Source organism: Amphibalanus amphitrite, unplaced genomic scaffold (genome assembly GCF_019059575.1).
Source record: "Amphibalanus amphitrite isolate SeventyFive unplaced genomic scaffold, NRLGWU_Aamphi_draft 000043F_arrow, whole genome shotgun sequence".
NCBI classification, from domain to species: Eukaryota; Metazoa; Arthropoda; class Thecostraca; order Balanomorpha; family Balanidae; genus Amphibalanus; species Amphibalanus amphitrite.
The window spans coordinates 671,901-694,419 of NW_024881539.1; the positions used below are offsets into that span (position 1 = coordinate 671,901).

Here is a 22,519-nt window from a genome sequence, read left to right on the forward strand (position 1 = left end):
AACGAATATCTACTAAATTTCACCGAAAAATATTCACCGGTTTTCAAGATATTGGACTTCTACTTTTGTTTACTTTTTGCGATCTCCGCTGTTCCTAGCGACTTTATTTGGAAGCAATAGTTTGGCAGCTGAAAGTGCGGCACTTGTTGCGCGCAAAGCAGCATATACCACCGCGTGCTACAAAACGTTTTAGTCAAACATTTAAAAATCGTTAGATATCTGCCTGACGTCACACATTCAGAGGGGTATTCCTATGCATTAGCCCCTCTGAATCAAAATGCTGCAATTTTGAAATTCAATATTTCCGATTTAAGGCATTTCTCGATGTTGTGAGTGCCGAAACCGGTAATTGTGAGCCAGAGACCCCATTTTGGCTATGGCTCAACTCAAATCTAATGTTAAGGTGGGAGGGTCCCTTTAACCCTATTAGTTGCATATTTGCAACGCAAAGCCTTGGAACGCACAAGGGATCGTTTCTTTCAGGTAGGATAAAAACATCGCCATTATCACGGTGACTAGCCATTATGAACTTCAAGCTCTCAAGATCATGATATGGATTTTAGTAGAACTGTCCGGAGTCGGAGTCGGAGTTGGAGTCAGAGTCGGAGTCGATTTTAGTAGCCGGAGTCTGAGTCGGAGTTGAAGCCATTCGCTCCAGTGGGGGGGGGGGGGGCATATGTTACCACCCTGTCGCGTTTTTTGCGTGTGAATAAAAAACCGCGACGCGTAGCGCCGCACCGCTTGGAGTATCTTTCTGTACATCAATTTTGGACAATGTGTGAAATTTTTGACCCCAGGTCATGTCAGGTCAGGTCACCAGGTCAAGTAAACTGACCAAGCCTAAACAAAAGTTTGCAATCATGCCCAGCCTGCAGTGCTTGTAAGAGAGGTTTTAAACTTGGTGGATCGCATTATATCATGGGCGCCTACACACAAAAAAAATATTAACACCGTTAGCGGTGTAATTGCACAGTACATATCTGAGCACTTGAGGAAAGTTAATTTAGTCCCTTCCCCGCTTAAATTACTCGCGCTTCTAAATGAACACCAGGAAGAAGGTAATAGGACACTGTTCCCAGCCAGCAATTCGGTTGGGGAAAGTGCGGGGACAGTGTTGGGGAAAGCTTGGGGAGAACGTACAATTCCCCTATCGGATCGGGGAACGGTCCGTGTTCCCCATCCCTTCCCCGACTGTATTGGTAATATGTTCAAAAGACATGGGGAAATTACACCGATCCCCGTACGGGGAAAGAGCAGCATTCCCCAATCAAACCCCACTGTTGGGGTTCGGTCGGGTAAAAGATCAGATTCCCCAAACGGGGAAGGGTGCGTTATCCCCGACCCATTTTCAAGAACAGTTTGATTGGGGAAAAGTAGGGGAACTGTTGAAATTCCCCGCTCGGGATTTTACACTTAATCCCCAGACGAATCCCAACCGCCAGTAGGACGTCTTGAGATCGACTTCCAGCATGTAATTCCACAAGTATTCAATAAAGAAAAATGCATCTTGGGAATGCTAAAAGCAGTCTTAGGAGCAGTTCTAGAGCTATAGGTTCAAGCATCGATTGAAGGGAGATTAATAAAAAAATTAGCGATATAACGATTTTATAACGATATAACGATAAAACGATACCTATAACGATATAATTTTTTTATAATCGTTTTCATGACAGGTGATCTGGCGAATGCATCAAACCTGACCAAATTTGCACCAAATTTCTTTTTAATATCTTTATATCATATACCTATTTATTTCAGTGTTTTAATCGAAAATAATGTATGATATAATTGATCAAATCGGCACCGCATCTGGACCAAATGCCTACCAATTGTGTACCAGTTACCTATCATGAAAACGGTTATTCGCAGACATTTGATTGAGGCATTTGATGTATGTAATTTCCGACCTAAAAGAGAGGTAAAGCCGTCTTGGTTTACGGGTCCTGCTAAGCCGTGAGGATGAGGACACGCACACGTCATTATTTTGAACGAACGTTGGTGCCCTTATTTCATGAGGTAAAAACAACTTTGACAACTTTCAGGATCTTTGTTTCTTCTCGCACTGCTGTGGCATAAACATTACGTTTTCTTTCTTCTGTCATCACTCATCGCATTGAAATTACAAAAGCATCAAAATTTCAACAACACACTGCCTACGACATACATGTGTCGCCTCAACGCAGCGAGGGGAGGGGAGGGAGGGGTAGCAACGACCGGCCGCCGTCGGTTCCGTTCGCACATCTGGTTGAGGGGCGTCTCCTGTCGCCATCTGTCATCGTGAATGGGGCCGTGACGACGTGTCAGACGGGACGAACGGGGGAAGTCGGTCCAGAGTCACTGCGCCGCGCGGTTGTGTGAGCAAGCCGTGGGCTAGGTACCGCTCCAGGTCAGACCATGGTTGGCACTGAAGAGTGCGGCGACACTACAGAGCTGTGAACGAAGACGGTGAACGGCGAGATGTGGTGACCGCTTGACTGACCTGTGCTCAAAGTCGTGATCTACCGCTGGCCGCTGGGGTCAGTGCGTGAGAAGCTGGACTCGGCAACAACGGAGGACGCAGCTCGACGAGGAAACTATGCTGTGTTGGTAAGGAACTAAAGCACTTAATTGTAACGAATCCATGACAGATATAAAATGACGATACTAACTCAAGTTTATTGTAAAAGACAAAGCTTTCGATACACACAATATCTTGATAACTGTCTAGGATATGCAGAATATGACGTAAAAATGACTAAGGTCATCAACCTCCGTCTGAGATTATCCTTAAATTGCCCGGACAATATAATGTCATCAGCCTAATGCTTCATCTGCTTCTGTTCTAGAGGGACGTCTGCCGGTTACGACCGGAAGGTTTCCGACGGGACTTGGCAGAACCCACAACAGCAGTATGAACCCGGCGTGGAGTTAATGCGTAATTGCTCGCATGAGCAACCGAAGAGCGACTTCCAGGCGAAGATGGTAAGCAGTTTATGGGGGTGGGGGCTAGTTTAGAGCTGTTGAACAACCTGTCCTTCACCCAAGTCTAAAGGCTGAGACACACTCTTTCTACAGCCAGAAAATCTCATGCGAGAGCCCATTAATTAAACACATGAGATCACGATCGCATCAACCACTTACAGGGATGTGCGAACAATTGACGCGATTGTAATAAATAACATGCATTTGAATAGGCTCTCGCATTCCATTTTCTGTCTTCGGGAAGAGCCTGTTTCAGCGGCTCTACTAGACAGCTCTGCTTGTGAAAGGGATTGTTATCTTGAAAAACTATATAGCAACCGATTTTAATTGTCAAACGGCGTTCATTTATCTGTCAAGTGCTTTCGCGAGGAACTTCGTAAGGCGTAATATAGACGTAAAACATTTATTACCTAATGACTTTTCCTGGAATGAGAAATGTTTAGAAGTACAAATCTAATTATTGAATTTTATTTCCTGATTTAATTAATTATTCTAAGTATATCACATTCAATTTTTAAGCACTTTTCGTGGAAAAAAGTTATAAATAAGTGTAATTTTATAAAATGGCATTCAACATGTTTCAGCGTAAGCTGACGTTTCCATATAAGGACATTTCATGTAGTAGCTAGCTGTAAAACCTGATTGATATACCTACAAGTGCACATATTTTTGTTTTTGTCCACAGCCGCAGAATTCCTGGAGATGCGCTGGGACATGGATCATAGCAAGGTGGCTCTCAGCGGCAGCTGACCGCTGATATGTGTCTGAAACAGCCAGAAGGAAGACTCGAGTTGTGGATCCAGGGCACTACTGATCGGAAGGCGGGACCAGCTGTAGGGAGACTACAGCAAAGCCGTCGTACTCAATCTGCTGAACAGACTCCTACTGCAGAGGAAAAACTGGGGTTCGACGTGTTAGAACTGGGGTTAGACCGGTTACCAGTGCTCGTGTTCGTCACCTGTTGTTTGTCACTGCTGTGCTGCTGCTGTATGTCATGTTTGCCACCTGCTAAGCGTTCACAATGTATTTTAAGTGAATAATAACCTTTTTAGTGTTTGTCTTGATTTGTAACGAGTATATCAAGTACCTATGTTAACCTTTCATCAAATGAAGGACTCCACATAAAAATAGGATAGGCTGTGGTGGTACATACCATGCTTGGCCGACTGTTGTGTAGTGATCTAGTCGCTGAAGCGTCCTGAAAGTCTGGAAATAAACAGGCATAGCCAATTGGATTGGTTCTAATTATTTTCCTGTGTGGTTTTATCATTTCCCTATTGCGGGGAAACAAGTGGACAATTTTGTTTGTATTTATACAAGTATGTGTATACAAATATTTGTATGTTTACGGACAAAATAAATAGTCATTGTCAATTTTAATGGGACCCGGATGTTTCCCAGTGCGGTTTTTACTGGCTTCTCCGTACGGGGAAAAAAGCAGACAAGGCAGTGGGGCCATTGCCAAGTCGGGGAACGGCCGGGGTTCGCGCGGGGGAAAGGTCTTGGAACGTTAGGGGAAATCACGGTTTCCCCGATCGGGGAAGGTCTCCAGTAAGCATAAACCCGTATAGCCGGGTGGGGGAATGTGCGGGGCTCGCACAGGATCTTCTTGGGGAAAATGTTCGAAAGCCCCGTACGGGGAACCGACCTTAACAACGGGTTTTAACCATAGTCGGCGCGGGGTAGCTTGGGGGACGTTTGGGGAACGCTTGGGCAGTTATACCGTTTCCCCGTACGAATCCCGCATAAAGTTCCCCGTACAAAGTGTCTCAAATCCCAAGCGAACGCTCCGTTTTCCCCAGGAGAACGGTTGGGGTTTCCCCGAGCCTGCCCCAAGCTCGCCACAGGCCTTCCCCGTACGGGGAAAGCTCCGATTTGCTGGCTGGGTTAGGAGGGTTGGGTGTTTTACTACATGTAGTACTACATGTTTTACTACATTTTACTATATTTACATTTTACTTTTACTACATTTTACATTTTACTACATTTTACACATTTTACTACATGTAGTAAAACACCCAACCCTCCTAACAGTGTCCTATTACCTTCTTCCTGGTGTTCATTTAGAAGCGCGAGTAATTTAAGCGGGGAAGGGACTAAATTAATTTTCCTCAAGTGCTCAGATATGTACTGTGCAATTACACCGCTAACGGTGTTAATATTTTTTTGTGTGTATAATTGATATATCTCAGATTTTTATATCTGTGACCTAAGGTCAAGACAGTGGGATGACCTTTACATTATAAGTCAATGGAGAAAAATGAAAATGCCTCTAGATCCGTGTGTACGCATAGGAACAGTCCAAAAAATTTAGAACCACCCTTAACGACCAAGGTGTCTTTTTTGCTGATAGCCTCTAGAAAGGTCATCCGAGGTCATTTGAGGCTACAAACAGATTTTTGCCAATAACTCCCGATTGGAAAGAGATATAACGCTGGGGATGGCTTCATTGCGTTTGTCTTGTCTACGCATCGAATGATATGCAACATGACCCATTTGGATCACCACGTGACCTTGACCTGAGGTCAAAATTTTACCTTGACCTTTCCATGTAAAAAATATATGTTTCGAAGCGGCTGAAGGAGAGAAAAAACGATAGTGCCGTTGCCAATTCTTTATCTTTGCTGATTCAAAAGTTATTCGTGAAAATAAAAGTTTTATCCAAAAACAGCTATTTTCACAATATTTGACCAATGGAGGCTTAACCGTTGACCTGAGGTCAATTTCGATGATGACATCAAAAGAAGAGTTCCAAAGCTATCGATTGCCTTTCCATGCGTTTTTCTAGCTATCATAGTTCCTGTGATAACTGCATGTTTTCTGAAAATATAATGACATTTGGCAAATGTTGACCTTTGATGACCTCCAGTGACCCCAATATTGCTCTTAGATGAAAAATGACCGCAATAATTTCAAACATACGCATTGAGAACTATCGACTGCTTTTTACCGCGTCTTTCTAGCCCTCTTAGTTTTTGAGTTAGAGGTGGGTGGTAACATATATGCCCCCACCCCCCACTAGGGCGAAGTTGGCTGAGACCGCCACTGGGGCGCGGGTTAAATCTGTCGACTCCGCAGCCCTGGAAGGAACATCGTTGACCTCAGGCCACTTCTGTTAGAATTTGTGCCTAACTGGGGAAGCTAGGTATATCGAATGTTTGAGTTGCTGCAAGAATGAGTTGCCATTGGCTATGCGTATGAGAGGATGTGCAGGAGGATATGCATTATGCAGGGTATGCTAGATCATCTTCGAGTTCCATGGACCCTGGGAAGCGTAAACGCGTCCCACAATCTAGGTCGACAGAGTGCAGTCAGCGAAGCGCAGTACCCCTCGACTTCATAGATGTCGCCGTCCGGTCGGTGCAGACTGCATGTAGGTGCCGCTACGCGCGTTTGGGTCTGCTGCCATCATACAGGTAGGTTAGGTTAGGTTAGGTTTATGAGTGCCTCGCTACGGATCGACCGGTTGATGGGACAGAACCTGATGAGTGAATGAGCTGATTGCTCATTAGCCTTGAGAGTTTATTCGGCAAATGCAATCTGCATAACGGACCACCTTCATCTACTGACCTTTCTTTACTTGTGTATAGGAAGCCTTAGCCCGAAGCCTCTTCAGTGACGTTTTCTGGACGAAAGTGGGACCAATTGGCGAGTTATTCGCGAGTTATTTGACCAATTGACCGGTGCACCACGTCAGCAAAACTTTTTTGTTGGGACGGGAGTGCCGAATCTTCCGGTGGGGCATGTCACCCCCGGCCGCCCAGTCACGTCGAAAAAAGTGTTCCTATCGCAACATATCTAGGTAACTCCTCGGTCTTTGGATGGTATAAAGGTGACTTTCAGCCCGGACCACAGAGTATGATTAAAAGGATTAGATAGAATCAGACGATCCTGAGAATTTAGGGGATTGAAAATAAGGGGATTTGTGAACTGAGTGAGCTAATGACAGCTGAGATGCTGCTTGGAAATAGCGAGATAGTTTTGTTTTATCTTTATGTTACATCTCGAGGTAGTTACTTCCTATGCAACGGGAAATATCTGCAGAAGCCAGAAGTGACCGTTTTCAATCTGGCCTTGGCTACCAACGTAGTTGTGGGACATACACTTCAAACGTAATTTGAAACGATCTTAACCCTGTCTTAACCCTCGCCGGCACAGGGGGTTGATGCAACCCCCCTAAGGTTTTCGCGAATAACTCGCGGTAAAAGCGGCCGATCGCGACGAAACTTTCAGTACCCTCGCATTAATTAATTTTAAACCTACCCTGAAAATTTCATGACCCTGACCCAAATGACCTTTGACCTGTGACCTCTTTTCTGAGACCATGTTTGGCCGGAATCGCGATTCTGCTTATGTCGGCTCGCATTAGCCGCGCGTTTGCAAGCTTTTCGTGGTTTCAAACGCTCAAACATGTAATTTGATGTTGCTTCCATGCATTAGGGTGGGTGTCAAGGTCACCTGGAGGTCAGGTCAGGTCATTGACCTTTGGTGACCTCGGGTGACCTCGGTTCACTTTTTCGAGCTGTACATGTTTCTAGGCTAGTTTTTGGAGCTGAATTCGAATTTAGCAACCATTTGAACATTTACAAAGTAGTTTTGGTGCCTTCGTAACATGTTACGAAGCTGTCAGAGGCGGTTGACACGTATTACGAATACCCGTCACAACCCCTACCGGTTGACCTGACCTGACCTGACCCGACCTGGTCTAAATGCTTAAAGACATCATCTCTGATCAACACTAACACGATATTCGTGATCAGCACCCCGGAAAACCACATAGCAGCCACACTTTACGACTTTCTAACAGGTCCCGATTTTCCCGGTTTTCGGGTCATTGACCTGACCTGGAAGGTCACCCGATGACCTAGGACCTTAACCCTCGCATGTGTGCGGCGTTTGCCAGCTTCTAATGTGTAGGGGGGGGGGGGTCGGTTGGACCCCCCCTTGCCGTTTGGCCCCTGATCGAGTTAGAGCTTCGCGGAAAAAACGAGCGTGTTGCCCGTGACGAGAGGAAGCCGATGATACCCAATTTTAAGGTCCTAGGTCATTGGTTGACCTTCCAGGTCAGGTCAATGACCCAAAGTCGGGAAAATCGGGACCTGTTAGAAAGTCGTAAATTGTGGCTGCTAAGGGGTTTTTCGGGGTGCTGATCACGAATATCGTGTTAGTTTTGATCACAGATGATGTCTTGAAGCATTTAGACCAGGTCGGGTCAGGTCAGGTCAGGTCAACCAGTAGGCGTCGTGACGGGTATTCGTAGTACGTGTCAACCGCCTCTGACAGCTTCGTAACATGTTACGAAGTCACCAAAACTACTTCGTAAATGTTCAAATGGTTGCTAAATTCGAATTCAGCTCCAAAAACTAGCCTAGAAACATGTAAAACTCGAAAAAGTGAACCGAGGTCACCCGAGGTCACCAAAGGTCAATGACCTGACCTGACCTTCAGGTGACCTTGACACACACGGGAGTAACATCAAATCACATGTTTGAACGTTTGAAACCACGAAAAGCTTGCAAACACGCGGCTAGTGCGAGCCGACATACGCGAAATCGCGATTCCGGCCAAACATGGTCTCGGAAAAGAGGTCACAGGTCAAAGGTCATTTGGGTCAGGGTCATGAAATTTTCAGGGTAGGTGTAAAATTGATCAATGCGAGGGTACTGAAAGTTTCGTCGCGATTGGCCGCTTTTTACGCGAGTTATTCGCGAAAAACCATGGGGGGGGGGTCCATCCGACCCCCCCCCCCTACACATGCGAGGGTTAAAATTGGGTATCATCGGCTTCCTCTTGTGACGGGCAACACGCTCGTTTTTTCCGCGAAGCTCTAGCTCGATCAGGGGCCAAACGCGAGGGGGGTCGTACCAACGTACCCCTTGTACCGTCGAAGGACGCAAAATGGCCTGTGCCGGCGAGGGTTAAAACTTAACCCTCGCCCTGGCAGGGGGGGGGGGGTCGATTCGACCCACCCTAAGGTTTTCGTCATGCAATTTGTGTGATTTTGATTTAATCCAACTTCCTAACCCTGTCTTGTACCAAGCGCCTGATAAAAAATCACTAAAACGTTTAAACAAAAAACACCAGTCACCATATCATTCAAAGCAGGGGCATTCCACGATAGATCGTACCACTTTTTTCTAATTTGACACCCTCATCTCTCGGAATTTGACGAAAATTGGTCTCAGGGGTAATCTGGGGCTCTGAATCTACCTGTAACAATTTCAGACTCATCAGATAAGTATTTTTTGAGTTATGGCGTATAACATTTTTTTGGATCTTGCTTTGCAGCGCTAAGTTTGGTGGGCTGTAACTCTAAGACGGATTATTCAAATGCCAAATGTTAGATAACATTGAACTTGCAATGAAACAGAGATTAATATGTATTTTTGAAATTTCGAAAAATACGCTATTTTTGATATATGACATATCGAGTTTTCTTTCATTTGCATTTTTTGGACTTATGGACCAAATTTTTTTGAATTTTTATTTCTTTAAAAAAAATATTTAGCTCATTGTTAAGAAGTGTGCAAAAAATTAGGAAGGTGTTCTTTCTATAAATGTATTTATTTTACGTCACGATAACGGTTTCGAATAGTGATTTTGGGAGGGGAGCTTACAAATGGCGTGGTAAAGCTGCCTAGTGACATCACGGGTTACTGAAATTTCACTTGAAGTCTTAGTCATCTGAAAAAAATGAAAAGAGGGTTCATCCAACCCTCTTTCCTATAAGCGCGAGAGTGAAAAAGGCTGTTTGGTTCTGACATTGTTTTGGACGCCAATGACCATAGCTGTCCGAGATAAGAGTTACAGGACGCATACATGGTGTCCTCCAGAGGTCTCACAACTTATATATCTGGGAATTTTTGAAGGTCACATGAGTCACGTGACATCACTGTTATAAGTCAATGGGGAAATATAAAATCTGTTATTTTGGCGCCGATAATGATCTAAAACTATCTCACGTACATGGTATCGTGATTTGATGCACTCCTTGCAAGGTCCAATGCTTCACTTTTGCATTGTTAACCTTGCGTGACGTCATTTATGACGTCACTAGGGTCGTACGAGTTTTTCGTCAATAACTCCTGATCAAATTGAGCTAGAGAGTCGGGAAAGCCACCAATGGACTCCGGAAGACCTTCCAAATCGAATGATATGCCATATGATACCCTTTGCCCAGCTTCGTGACCTGAGGGGCTCTGACCTGACCTTGACCCGAGGTCAACTACTTAAGTTGACCTCACCCTAACAAAAAGTATACCATTCGACGCACCTGAGCTAGGCGAACACAATGATGCCAAAATCGCGGCTCTGCGGCCATTTTTTGCGAAGTTATTTACTAAAAACCGAACCCGTAACTTCAGTCACTTGACCTGACCTCAGATGCTACCGGTTAACCTGAGACCTTAAAATTGGGTACCAATCGCTGCGACTTGTAACGGCACACACGTTCGTTTTTTTCCGCGAGGCTCTACCTCTATTAGAAGCAAAACGGCGTGCTGGGGTCGTATCAACCCCTCCGAAACCCATTTTGTTTGCGGGAAAATGAGGAACTTATAGAAAGAACACCTTTCTAATTTTTTGCATGTCGATTTGCAATGACATGAAGTTCATTTTGAAAAAATAAAAATGTGAAAAATTTTGGTCCCAAAAGTCATTAGAGGCAAATGAAAAAAGATTAAGGGTTTTGTTCAGCAATCAAATTTTTTTAAAAGAATTTTTTAAAAAGTAATATCAATTTTTGGTTCATCGCAAGCTTAGTGTTGTTTCCCGTTTGTTGGTTGCATAACCCGTTCCTGCGTTATAGGCCATCAAACTCACCGTTACAAACCGAAGTTAAAAAAAGTAATGCAATATAACTCAAAAAGTTTTGATCTGAGAAGTCTGATATTTTGCCAGGCGTCTTTGGGGCCTATGATTACCCCTAAGACCGATTTTCATTAAAATCTGAGAGATGAGGGTGACGGGCCTGGTACGATCTATCGTGGAATGCCCCAGCAATCAAACAACGTAAGCATGGAACATTTTTTTTTACACGCCCAGCGCGGTGGAGAGCCGTCCGCGATCCCCTCCCCTCCCTCCCCCTCCTTGTGTGTGCGGTGATCCCCGAGGTGGCGCCCCTATTGACCTATCTGTCATAGATGCCGTTCGGCGGCCGCCGGCCCGCTATCGCCCCACCGCCACTGGTCGCATCCATCATGGTAGATCGGAACTGATCATAACGAATGACCGCTGCCGGCGGCCGGCCGGCTCATATCCCGTCGGGTCCGACCCACGGCGGCCGTAAACGGTGCTCCGAGTGGACATGGGCCATCGCGTCTGACCAGCCACGGCGGCGTCGGGGGTCTATGGTTGGTCAGCGGGTCTGTGGTCGATCATTAGGGAGAGGCATAGAGTGTGCTGTCGGTCAGTAGGGACATACATCTTATGTGGTCGGTAAGGAGAATCACATACAATGTGTGCGGTCTTCAGTACCTAATTACATCGGGATATCCACAATGTCTTTAGCTTGGGATATGCAGCGTCTCTAGCTGGTCAGGTCGGTCTGCCTTTGTGGTGTGGCTACTAGCTTGTCTAGAGAGACGAACGCAGTGGGTCCTTTCAGCGGTCTCCATTCAATGCCGGTCGTACTCTGTTGGGAAATTACTGTCCGGACCGCCAGATTGAACTGCTGATCACCAACAGGGGTGAACGAGGATGTATGCGTGCCCTGGGAACTGGCAAGAGTCATTCTAATTTTGAACCAGACGTTTTGCATTCTGAAAAGGGTTAAAAGTGGTGGCCAGCTTTTTGAATTTCCCCAGGGTGCAGCTGAAGAAGTTAACTTGTGTTCGATCTGAGGCAATTACTTCAAGTTTCAATCCTTTTTCTCTTAAGTATGGCGCCCGCAACAATAAAGACACGAGTTATTCATTCAGCTATATGGTTCTATTCAGCTAAACATCGTGATGTGACGGGAGCTATTGGCATCCCTTTTGCTGCTTTCCAGGTGTGTTGCTAAAAATTATCCAGCTCAAAGTAATTGTGCTGGCATATACCGTAACCATGCAGCTCAAGGTTTCTTGTAAAAGGGAAAAATTTCCATAAGGTTCATAATGAAATTAAAATGATATCACATGAAGTCTGCAATTTTGAAGCAGGCGACATATGCCATGAGTCATCCACACAACAGAAAGCGTCAAATATCGGAGTTTCTAAATTGTGACCATATTTCTCCATCATATGATTTCAAATGTGACAGCCACAGATGAAACTCACGGTCTAGCTAACAATGACATTCAACACTATGACAGATATATTTGCTCTGGTGCTATTGCTACGAATGGCATCCAGAATTTCATAAGAGAGCTCGCTCTGCAGTGTCGTTATTATTCGACATTCTCGGAATAACAAATTAATGCATCGCTGCGCGCTGCATCATAACATCAGCCACGCTTGCTGGATTGTCGTTGTTTCTCCCACCCCAATAAGCAGACCGGGATCTACGAGACGCTACCTCGCATCTGGTGTCTTACCGGCTGCGCAAAAAAATATGAACCGTGATGGAGCACACTGCGAGAAGCTATTTCTTTTCGTCTCCGCTTGCCGTCTCTGCATTCTCTGCTTTTCTATGCCGTCGCTGAGAAACGGTCGGCATCGACTAGCAATAGCTGAAGTTGTGTCCCCGACTCCCCAAACAGGCCCCAGACTCCCGATTGTCCCCAGCGCCAAAGTTAGTAGTTGTCCCTTCTTCTAAAAAAATGCTGCCAAAAAGACTCAGCAGTCATTTCCCGATCAACTGGCTATTGCCCTACCGGCTGAGACTTTTTTACCTTTGGCTGAGATTGTCCTTTGGCCAGAACTATCTGAGATTGTCCTCCCGAAATCGGCTGAAATTGGCCGGTACCGGCCGAGCATGGTGTGTCAAAAGTGGAAATAGCCGGTGCGCCGTCTGGCAACCCGGCAGCCCGCCGCCATAGGGAAATTAATGCTTTTTGTCGCTTTTTCGCTCCTTATGAGTCACTTGATCTAATTAGAGCTTAACTAGGAACGAGGCGGGTCACTTGGACGTATTCGGGAGCCGAATACGGTGTTTTGGAGCCAATACCTGGGAAACCCTACCCGCCCAATGCGAGTTTTTAAGAGTCTGCATGCCCAAATTAACGTTGAGCGCGGCCGTTTTCGGTCGGTTTTCCGCGACCTTGTGGCGAAATCGCCTTATTTATTCAACCAGGGTGGGCTAATTCGCTTAACTAGGAATGAGGCGTTGAAGAGAATTATTCAAGGAATAGAGCTGTGCAAAAATATTTTTTGTATTGTTAAAACTGTATCCGCCCTCGAACGATAAATATTGTTGACCCATCAGAAACACAGCCCCTGGAATGCGTTTGGACTTGGCTGGATCTAATATTAGCGAGTATCTGCTAATGCAGTTTCTTGGCTTACACAGTACCTACGCACACAAGCATACATAGTACATACTTCCTGCCCTTGGTTATTCCTCACTTGAATGAAAATTTTGCTATAATAACTATTCCAAGCAGTTAACAGGTTTTAGTGCAGTGCCAAGTCGGAACCGTTCAGCGCCGCCAGTCTCCCAGGCGGCGCGTAGCGGCCGCCGCCGGCGCGGCCGCCGCGCCGCCGCTCTGGCAGGGTGTTTGACTTCATATCTCTGTTGCTAGAAAAGTTGTGGACCGATTTACTAGATTCTTGCATGAAAAGATCCGCCATTCAATTCTTAGCAGATAACGAAAATTTGACGTCAATTGCACGATCCGCTGCCCATATTGTGGTACTGCCATCTATTGACAAGGCTGGCGAACTAAAGCCGGGCGGCTATTTCCACTTTTGACACACCATGGGTTGTCTCCCCTCCCCCTCTAGCCATATACCGTCTGCGATTGTCGCCCTCTCTAGCCAGTGCCGTCTGCGATTGTCCCCTCCCCAACGAGGCGGGAGGCGCACTCGGACCGCTGGCTGCCGACTGATAACGGCTCCGGCACAGTTGATGGGTCTCTCCCCGGAGACCACGACCAGTTATTGGCTGTCAAAGCTCTGTCGCCCTGCCGAGCTCAACGCGCCGCAAACACAAAGGAAACACCGGCTGCCCTTTGTTGTTGCTCTGCGCACTAGCTCACTGGGTGTTTTCGTTTTGCTGGTGCCTTTCTGCTATTGGGATGTGCCCACGAGGAAACTTTTTCTGGTCATGGACAACAGGATATTCACAAATTTGACATTGTATGCTAACATGCACACTCGTTCAATAGTGCACTATAGTTGTAGCATTACATTGCTTGCTTGCCAGCTTTTATCTTCACAAAATATGTTCACAACCGAAACTCGACATTATGGTTCGGGAATAAAAATCCATTGTATTTTGGAGCAGTACAAAACCACGTTTCTCGCTAGCGCTCACATCAGATACAGAAGCATCCAGGTCAGAAACATCTGACCGGCTGCCGTTGCCCTGGCAGACAAGTGAAGTCACTGAAGCGCTATGTCATTCCCGCTGGAGACGAGACTAGCCCCGAGACTAGACCTGGACGAAGCCCCGTTATGGCCGGTGGGTGGGGGAGAGAGACATCAGAAGCTGATTAGGATGAGTTTCTGACGAGTTGCCGTTGCCACCCATCCACCTGCTGGCTGCCACCCTTGCATGGGGCTCGACCAAACCCACCACTGCAAATGGGCTGGTGGGATACGAATGTTACTCCCTCACTCTCTCTCTCTCTCTCTCTCTCTCTCTCTCTCTCTCTCTCTCTCTCTCTCTCTCTCTCTCTCTCTCTCTCTCTCTCTCTCTCTCTCTCTCTCTCTCTCTCTCTCTCTCTCTCTCTCTGTCTCCTTTCCATCTTCCCTTTTTTCTTTTTTTTGGTGATTGCTCTTCCGTTATGAACAGGTAAACGCCTTTTCATTATTATCGGCTTGCTGCTTGTAGTTAATATGATTTACATGCCTTACAGTATTGTGTGGGCGGATTATTGGGCATAATTTTAAAAGCTATTTCTGAAAAAGCCATTTTCCACACAAGGTTGGCCTCAAACGACCACATTTGAGCCCATCGATGGCAGACTCGATTATTTTTGCGCAATTTGTTCCGAAAGTGTGCTAAATGAGTTATAGGCACAATCAAACGATTCAGGTAGCCTTTAGCATAAAAACTGTTTATTTGTCGACCAAAGTTTAGCTTTTGGGAGAAGGTTACTTCCTAGCTATTTTAGTTCCATGTCATATTAAATATGCATTTACCGATAAGTAAGGCAAGAAAAAAATTAGAACACTTGCAAAGAGATGTGAAAATGACTAACATTTTCCAAAGTCTTGACTAATGACTGACTAACGACTAATAACAAGTTTGGTTGACTGACTTGACTGACTAATCCTTCGTCTTAACACGCGCAGTGGAAGGGGGGGGGGCGGATTTCGCCCACCCCTCCTGTTTTTCGCCAATAACTCGCGCCGCAAACATCATATTAATGTGAAATTTTGGCTACCTGTCCAGAATTGAATTGCGGATCTTCTCGTGCAAGAAATAAGAAAATCGGTTCACAACTTTTCTAGTAATAACGGTGTAAAGTCAAACACCCTGCCGCCGCGGCGGCGCGGCGGCCGGCGCTAGCCGTTACGCGCCGCCTGAATTGTAGACTGTGCCGGGGCGGGACGGTTCCGTCTTTACATCGCGCTCCTTACTGCTGATTACATTAGATTCGCGTCAAATTTGGTAAGAAGACTGAGAAATGTACAGGCAATCACATGGTCAAATAATTTTGAAAATCGGCCGGTAATAACTTGAGTTATGAGTGTGTAAACACAAAATTGTGATTGCCGCGTTTCCCGCGTCGGCCGATCCCGCTTCAGCCGGCGACATCTTACCCTTAGCAGGCTTCTAACTGCCATATTTATTGTTAGATTAACTAGCAATTCACCATACATACCCGCAAATGTTTGTTCTTTCGTATAATGAAAGAAAAAAGAAAATCGGCCGGTAACTTTTTGAGTTATCGGCGTGTAAACGCAAAAAAGTCGCTCATATGGCAGATTTGACCACATTTGACCTCATTTGACCTTGAAAATATTGACCTAGGGCCATGAAATTTACACACAACAGAGTTCCCTATGGCCCCCACCTACCCTCCAAATTTCGTCTTTCTAGCTCCAGTGAGAGCTGAGATCTTAGGGGGGGGGGGGGCGACATCCGCCCCCCCCTTCCACTGGGCGTAGTACTCGCAACCCTTCCACTGCGCGTGTTAAAAAGCTTGAGTGACTAATGAATGACTAACGCGATTTTTCTTGATTTTAGCTAATAAGTGACTAAATTTCGAAATTTGTTAGCACTGCGTAAATTAATTTCTGCCGATACGCTAAGAAATATAAACAATGAATAACACCATGTTTTTTTTAACCCTCGCCCTGGTAGGGCATTTTTTATAACACGGCCTGGCAGGGGGGTTGATGCGACCCCCCTCGCGATTGGCTCCTATGGCACCTAGAAACACCAAATTTTGTAGGATTGTGGGCGCCATGGAGTTCTCGCCCCTGTGCAAATTTGGTTGCTCTAGGTCAATATTTAGGGGGGTTTTGGGGGGTATAAATGTAAAAATTTTGCTAAAACAGGTCAAAGGTTTTTCGCTTATAACTCTTGATCTAATTAAGATAGAGCAAAAAGAAAAGCACCAGTGAGCTCAGCACATCAAGGCGCGTCGAATGATATACTTTTTTTGCAAATTCTTAATTATTAAGTAAGCTTTAATTAATTAATTAAATTCGAGTTGACCAAATTGCATCATATCGGATATCATTCGATTCGGCTGATCACCAGGAACACAATGACACCATTTTTAAGCTCTAGCGTCATATGTGCCAAGTTATTGGCACATAATGACGTCATTTGACCTCAGTTGACCTCATTTGACCTGACCCATGGATAAGTACATACACCCAACTAAGAAGCACCAAATGACCTGCCACAAAAGTGATAGAACGAAGCGGATATCTCCAGTATTTTCCGAATTTAGTATTTTCCCATAGGCTTAACATTACGACGTAATGACCTCTAGGCTCTAACTGACCTCAGGTCAGTGACATAAAAAACCCAAACTATATATTATACAACTCGGTGAACTTAGCATATCCTGAAAGTTTGAAGGAAATCAGTCAAAACTGTGAGTTGGACAGGTGCATAAAGAAAGTTGAAATTTGACCATGACGTTGTACCGGTTTTTCTGACCTGGTGACCTGACCCAAGGTCACCCGGACCTGAAAGTTTGAGGTCATATGTAAAAAGGGCTTTTTTACGCTATCTTTGAAAAACCTTAGGGGGGTGCATTACCCCCTTGCCAGGGTGAGGGTTAACCCTCGCCGGCCGAGGGGGGGGGGGCGGGTGCCGCCCCCCTTAGGGTTTTTTCGCGATAGCTCCCAACACGCTGGCGTTAGAGAGCTGAAACTTGGCCTACCTGACCTTTGATCCAAGCCGGATCTTTTGACACCAACCGAATTTTTGGGTCAGGTCAGGTCACTGACCTATGACGTCATAAGTGAACCTCTGCACGGTCTTCAGATGTCGCAACTTCGCAACGCCCTCACTGCCAGAGGAGATGTCACAGGGAAATGAAACTTGCAGGATCTAGTATCCATTATGAGTTCCACAACTTGTATATCTCGGATTTTTCCTAAAGGTCATATGAGGTCAGGTCATTTTCGTGACCTCACCATTATAAGTCAATGGGGAAAAATGAAAACAGCTATTCTGGCGCCGGGAACGATCTCCAACTATCTCAAGCACACAGAATCGTGATTTGATGCACTCCTTGCAAGGTTAGATGCGTCACTTTTGCAATGTTGACCTTGCGTGACGTCATTATGACGTCAGCAAGGTCATATTAGTTTTTCGTCAATAACTCTTGATCAAATTGAGCTAGCGAGTCGGGAAAGCCACCAATGGACTCAGGAAGGCCTACCGAATCGAATGATATGCGACATGACCTCTTTCGACCAACTTCGTGACCTAGGGGCGCTGACCTGACCTTGACCTGAGGTCAACACCCCAAGTTGACCTGACCCGGACAAAAAGTACATCATTCGACGCGCCTGAGCGAGACGAACACGATGCTGCCAAAATCGGCGCTCTGCGGCCGTTTTTTGCGAAGTTATTAACCAAAAACTGAACCGTACCTTGGGGCACTTGACCTAACCTCAGAGGTCACCGGTTGACCTAGGACCTTAAAATTGGGTACCAATCTCTGCGTCTCGTAACGGCGCACACGCTCGTTTTTTTCCGCGACGCGCTAGCTCCAGGGGCGAAACGGCGAGGGGGGTCGTACCCCCCCCCCCCCCTCGGCCGGCGCGTATGTAGAAAGGGTCAAATGTTTATTTCATTTAGCATTTCAGAGCATATTTCAGAACATGAAAATTATAAACTGTAATGGAACACACTGCGAGCAGCTTATGTGCGAGCAGAACATGTAGTATGACCTGTGCTGTTTGAACACAATGAACACAATGAACACAAGCAGTGCAATAAGCAGCTGGGGATGTTTGCCATGGTGGGCACTGGGCAAATGACATTTTATGCCTTGCTGAAACAAAAACTGTTAGGTAAAGTACAGCTTATGACCGTTTACAAGTTACGCATCAAAGATGGCTGCGTTGCGCGCGATGAAGTCGGCTGCTACGACGCCTGGTTCAGGAGATAACAGAAGGGGGGAGGGGGTAAAATTTAACCCCCTCCACCCAGTCGAGCGCGTTCGCCGGCGATCCCAGTGGGGCGCGGGTCAGGTCACCTTACGAACCATGACAATTAGTCGACTAATATGCAACAAAATCAGTGACTAATGACTGACTAATGACTAACAAACACTTTGGTTAACTGAATTTTGACTGACTAAAAAGCGCTTGACGAATGTTGGTCGAATAAGTTTTGCCTAATGACTAATATTCATTTCCACCTATAAGGTGGAAATGCCTCACGCCGCTAAGGTGACAATTTCCGATGTCATTTGAACAACGGAGTTCAGTGCAACTGCACATATATTGAATTTGGCGAGCCTGGTCAGAGCAGCAGTAATCACCTGTCTTGTGTCATGTCGGAGTACATTTTCAAATTCAGATCTCCTGTCAAGCAGTCACATTTCCTCCACGCCCTGGACGGCGATACCATGAAGCTGAGGGGGCCACGCCCGTCACTTCAGCCTCCACAGAAACCTAATCAGACGCTCCGACATGCCCCCGTGTTGGATTTCTTTCTTCTGGCTGCCTGCCCCCGTTCAGCTGACCACACTAATTCGAATCCGCCAAGTCTTCGCATTCGTGAGGCGTCTGAGCGTGGTTTTGCTTGGCAATCTAGACAAAGAGCAATAAACCGGCAGCCGGGGAACTTGTGAAGCTGCTTCTGAACAAAGCCCTGATACAGGCAAGAAAACGAAATATGATTGTGTTTTGGTGCTTGAAATCGCAATATAGGGAGATCCGGGAAAGGTGTAAAAACTGTTTATCAGTAAAAACATCAAATTAAGTTCAATACATGGTGCTTACAATTTTCATCTCACACTTAAATGTGCCAGTTCATTGATTTATTGTGCATGTTCTGGTATCGGCGACGAAGCCATAATACGCCCAGAGATGTCGGCCAAAGAAGGATCGATTAAAAAATCATATTTTTACAAGTGAGGAAGGTACAAACGATATTGAGGCACTTATTTACATGCAAAAAACAGGCTCAATTAGGTTTGTATTGAACTGATTTTGAAAAATCACCTTTGTTTGAGGGACCAAATCCGCTGTGGCTATTCTTTCAAATATCATTAGCGTCGCTATCTTTTATTTTTCGACACAATGAAATGCTGCAGTACCTGATATATGTAGTTTTTTATGCATGTTTTGAATTGCTGTTACCAACTGCAGTCATATTTTTTGTCGAATAATCAACCACGTTTTTCTCTCGCTGCATCCGTTTTCCCTTGTCTTCTCGACACTGACGTCTCTGCTGTGACTCATGCCCTTTCACCGGAGGCAGATACGGAGGGAGGGAACAGGACAGAGCTCAGGGCCGTCCCGGCGCCCCTCGACCAGACATAATCGCCGGCTCAGATTACCCGGTCAACGGTCGGGAACGGCTCGTCGAGCGGTGTCGCATGGCGTCAGACAGCCACTGTCGAGCATGTGGAACGGAGCCGAACCGACTTTATGGACCCAACTGGCCGGCGGCGGTCGGATTATCGGTGCTGGTGGGCGGCCGACGACACGATATGTAATACGAGACCGACGGATGGGCCGGGATAGGAGAGATCGATGGCTGTTATCGTAACGAGCGGCTTAGTCAGTACACATTGGTTCTAGAAGATAGCTCAAAACTTTCTTTTGGATTGTTTTGGGTTGTCTAAAAAAAAAGCTAAATGCCTAAAAATGATGCAAGCTGCAATCTTGTTCTGCTTCGTCCCTAGTTCTGCAGGATCATATTTATTTCTAACCTAGATGAAAAGCAGTATTGCAATGTCCTTACACACAAAACATTCTAGTGCCAAATCTGCCTGTCCGATGTAATTTTCTCAGAAGATTGCGAGAGCTTCTCCCCTGCTTCAGAACTTTTCACCTGCTTGTATCACAAACATCTTTTGCTGGCATTTTTCGTTTTTGGTTCCCTTCCAATATTATCTTAAACTTGAACGACGTTTTAACCCTCGCCCGCACATGGGGGGGGGGGGGGTGGTTGCCACCCCCCCCAGGTAGTCTTTCTGCTCTGCACTCAACATTTTTAGAGCTAGAAGGCTGATTTTTCGTATAGCTGCTCCTCTATCCTTTCTTGACGTCCACTGAAAATTTCAAGTTTCTGTGATTTTTGGTTTCGGAGATATGACCTTGTTTGTCAGGTCATGTCATGACCCAAATGGCCAATTCTCAACATATTGCGTTTGGCATGGGCCTTATGAGCTTTTGACACCCTGATTTCGGCCTTTTTTGCCAGTCTTACCTCCCACCTATCATGGAACATGTTGTTCGACGATGTACAGGGGTCAAGGTCAGGGTCAAGGTCAACCTAGGTCATCTAAGATAATTGCGTTTTAGGCAAGCTGAATTTACTTTTTTTGAAGTTTTTTGACTGCATTTTTGGTAAAAGCTTCTCAGATCATGATTTCATGTAATATGGACCTAAAAACAATCGGTGCACACATCAGTATACACACAGACACACACAGACATACAAACACATATAATTGACCTTGACCTAACTTGACCTGAGATGACCTCAGCAGCAAAATTCTGGTCGGGTAGTGTGACAAAGAGGTTCTAGCTGGCTTGGCACCAGAAAACAGCATCGTCATCGGTATTTGATAAGCAGCACACTTGATATCCAACGGTGACCCAAAACAGCAATATTTTTTAGTTTGACCTGACCTGGAAGGTCAATGACTGACCTGAGAAGGTAAAACTGGGTATCATTGGATTCGTCTCTTCCCAAAGAATCTTTTTGGTCTTACCGCTAAGCTCTATCTCCAACAGGAACGAAATGGCGCGGGGGGGGGGTGGCAACCACCCCCCCCATGTGCGTTCTAGGATGGGAAAATGGCATGTGCGGGCGAGGGTTAACCTGAACATATAGGTACATATAGGCTGATACATATAGGTACTGAGGATACAAAAGGAGCATGACAAGGCCTGATTCGTACCCTGGGGTGGTTTGGGTACATGAGTCGTGCCTCCGAACCACGGGGGGGGGGGGCCTGAGTCGCACCTCCGCATTATGCAGGTTATGGTATCGGAGCGCAGCAGGGACGGTCGAATTTACTGCCGCCGAGACCACCCGGTCAGTGAGTGGGCAGCCATTGGGCCATCCATTCTGTCCCATCGACGCGTCCGGTTAAAGTTGGTCGGGGCGCCATATTACGGCGTAAATAACGACCCATGGCTCGGCAGGAGCGCGTCGTGCCGCCGCCGGCACTGCTGGCGACACCGAACGGATTGGTAAGGCCGCCGTGGGCTGGGGTCAGGTGAGCACTTCCCTAAACACCAAATGGAGTGATGCTTTGCCTCAATCGCCTTACTGGCAAAAAGAAACTAACTAGGCATATGAAAACGAATAACAATCCTCTCAAATTATTTTTCCTGACCTTTATGCTGAGGTTAATTCAGCCGTTCCATGTATAATCACAATACTTGCAGTCTTCATGTGAGTGTAAAAGACATAATAATTTATCAGTGGCTAAAACATACGCGCAGACACACGTAAACTTAGCATATGCATTCTCATTTTATTTGTCTGTTTTCCTTTCGCCCTTTCTTCAAACGCTTCAATAAACATCACCGCCACGGCTTTCCTCTTCCCGTTGACTCCCTCTCTTCTTTCGTTGCTCTCTACCTCTCTCTCTCCTCTTCCCTCTCTACATCATTGAGCAATCCTACCACTCTGCCTGCTTGCTTAAAACATGGTCGTCGGCTCTGAATGTCAGCCGAGTTCTCCAAATGCTCGTTCGGACGCGGTCGACCTGTCGGCTAGGTGCTTTGAGAGTGCGGGCCGTTTGGGGGCGTGCGGCCATTAGTGGCAAATAGTCCGGCGCCGGCCAGCGGACCGGTGGCGCGGACTGTTTGA

General features: G+C 46.0%; 1 long non-coding RNA gene across 1 annotated transcript; it reads left to right on the forward strand.

Moving 5' to 3' along the window:
• Positions 1-2,270: 2,270 nt before the first annotated feature.
• LOC122377293 lies at positions 2,271-4,209 on the forward strand. The gene is made up of 3 exons (XR_006255837.1): positions 2,271-2,586; positions 2,826-2,961; positions 3,647-4,209. It is a non-coding gene; the product is annotated as an uncharacterized LOC122377293 (long non-coding RNA).
• The last annotated feature ends 18,310 nt before the right edge of the window (positions 4,210-22,519 follow it).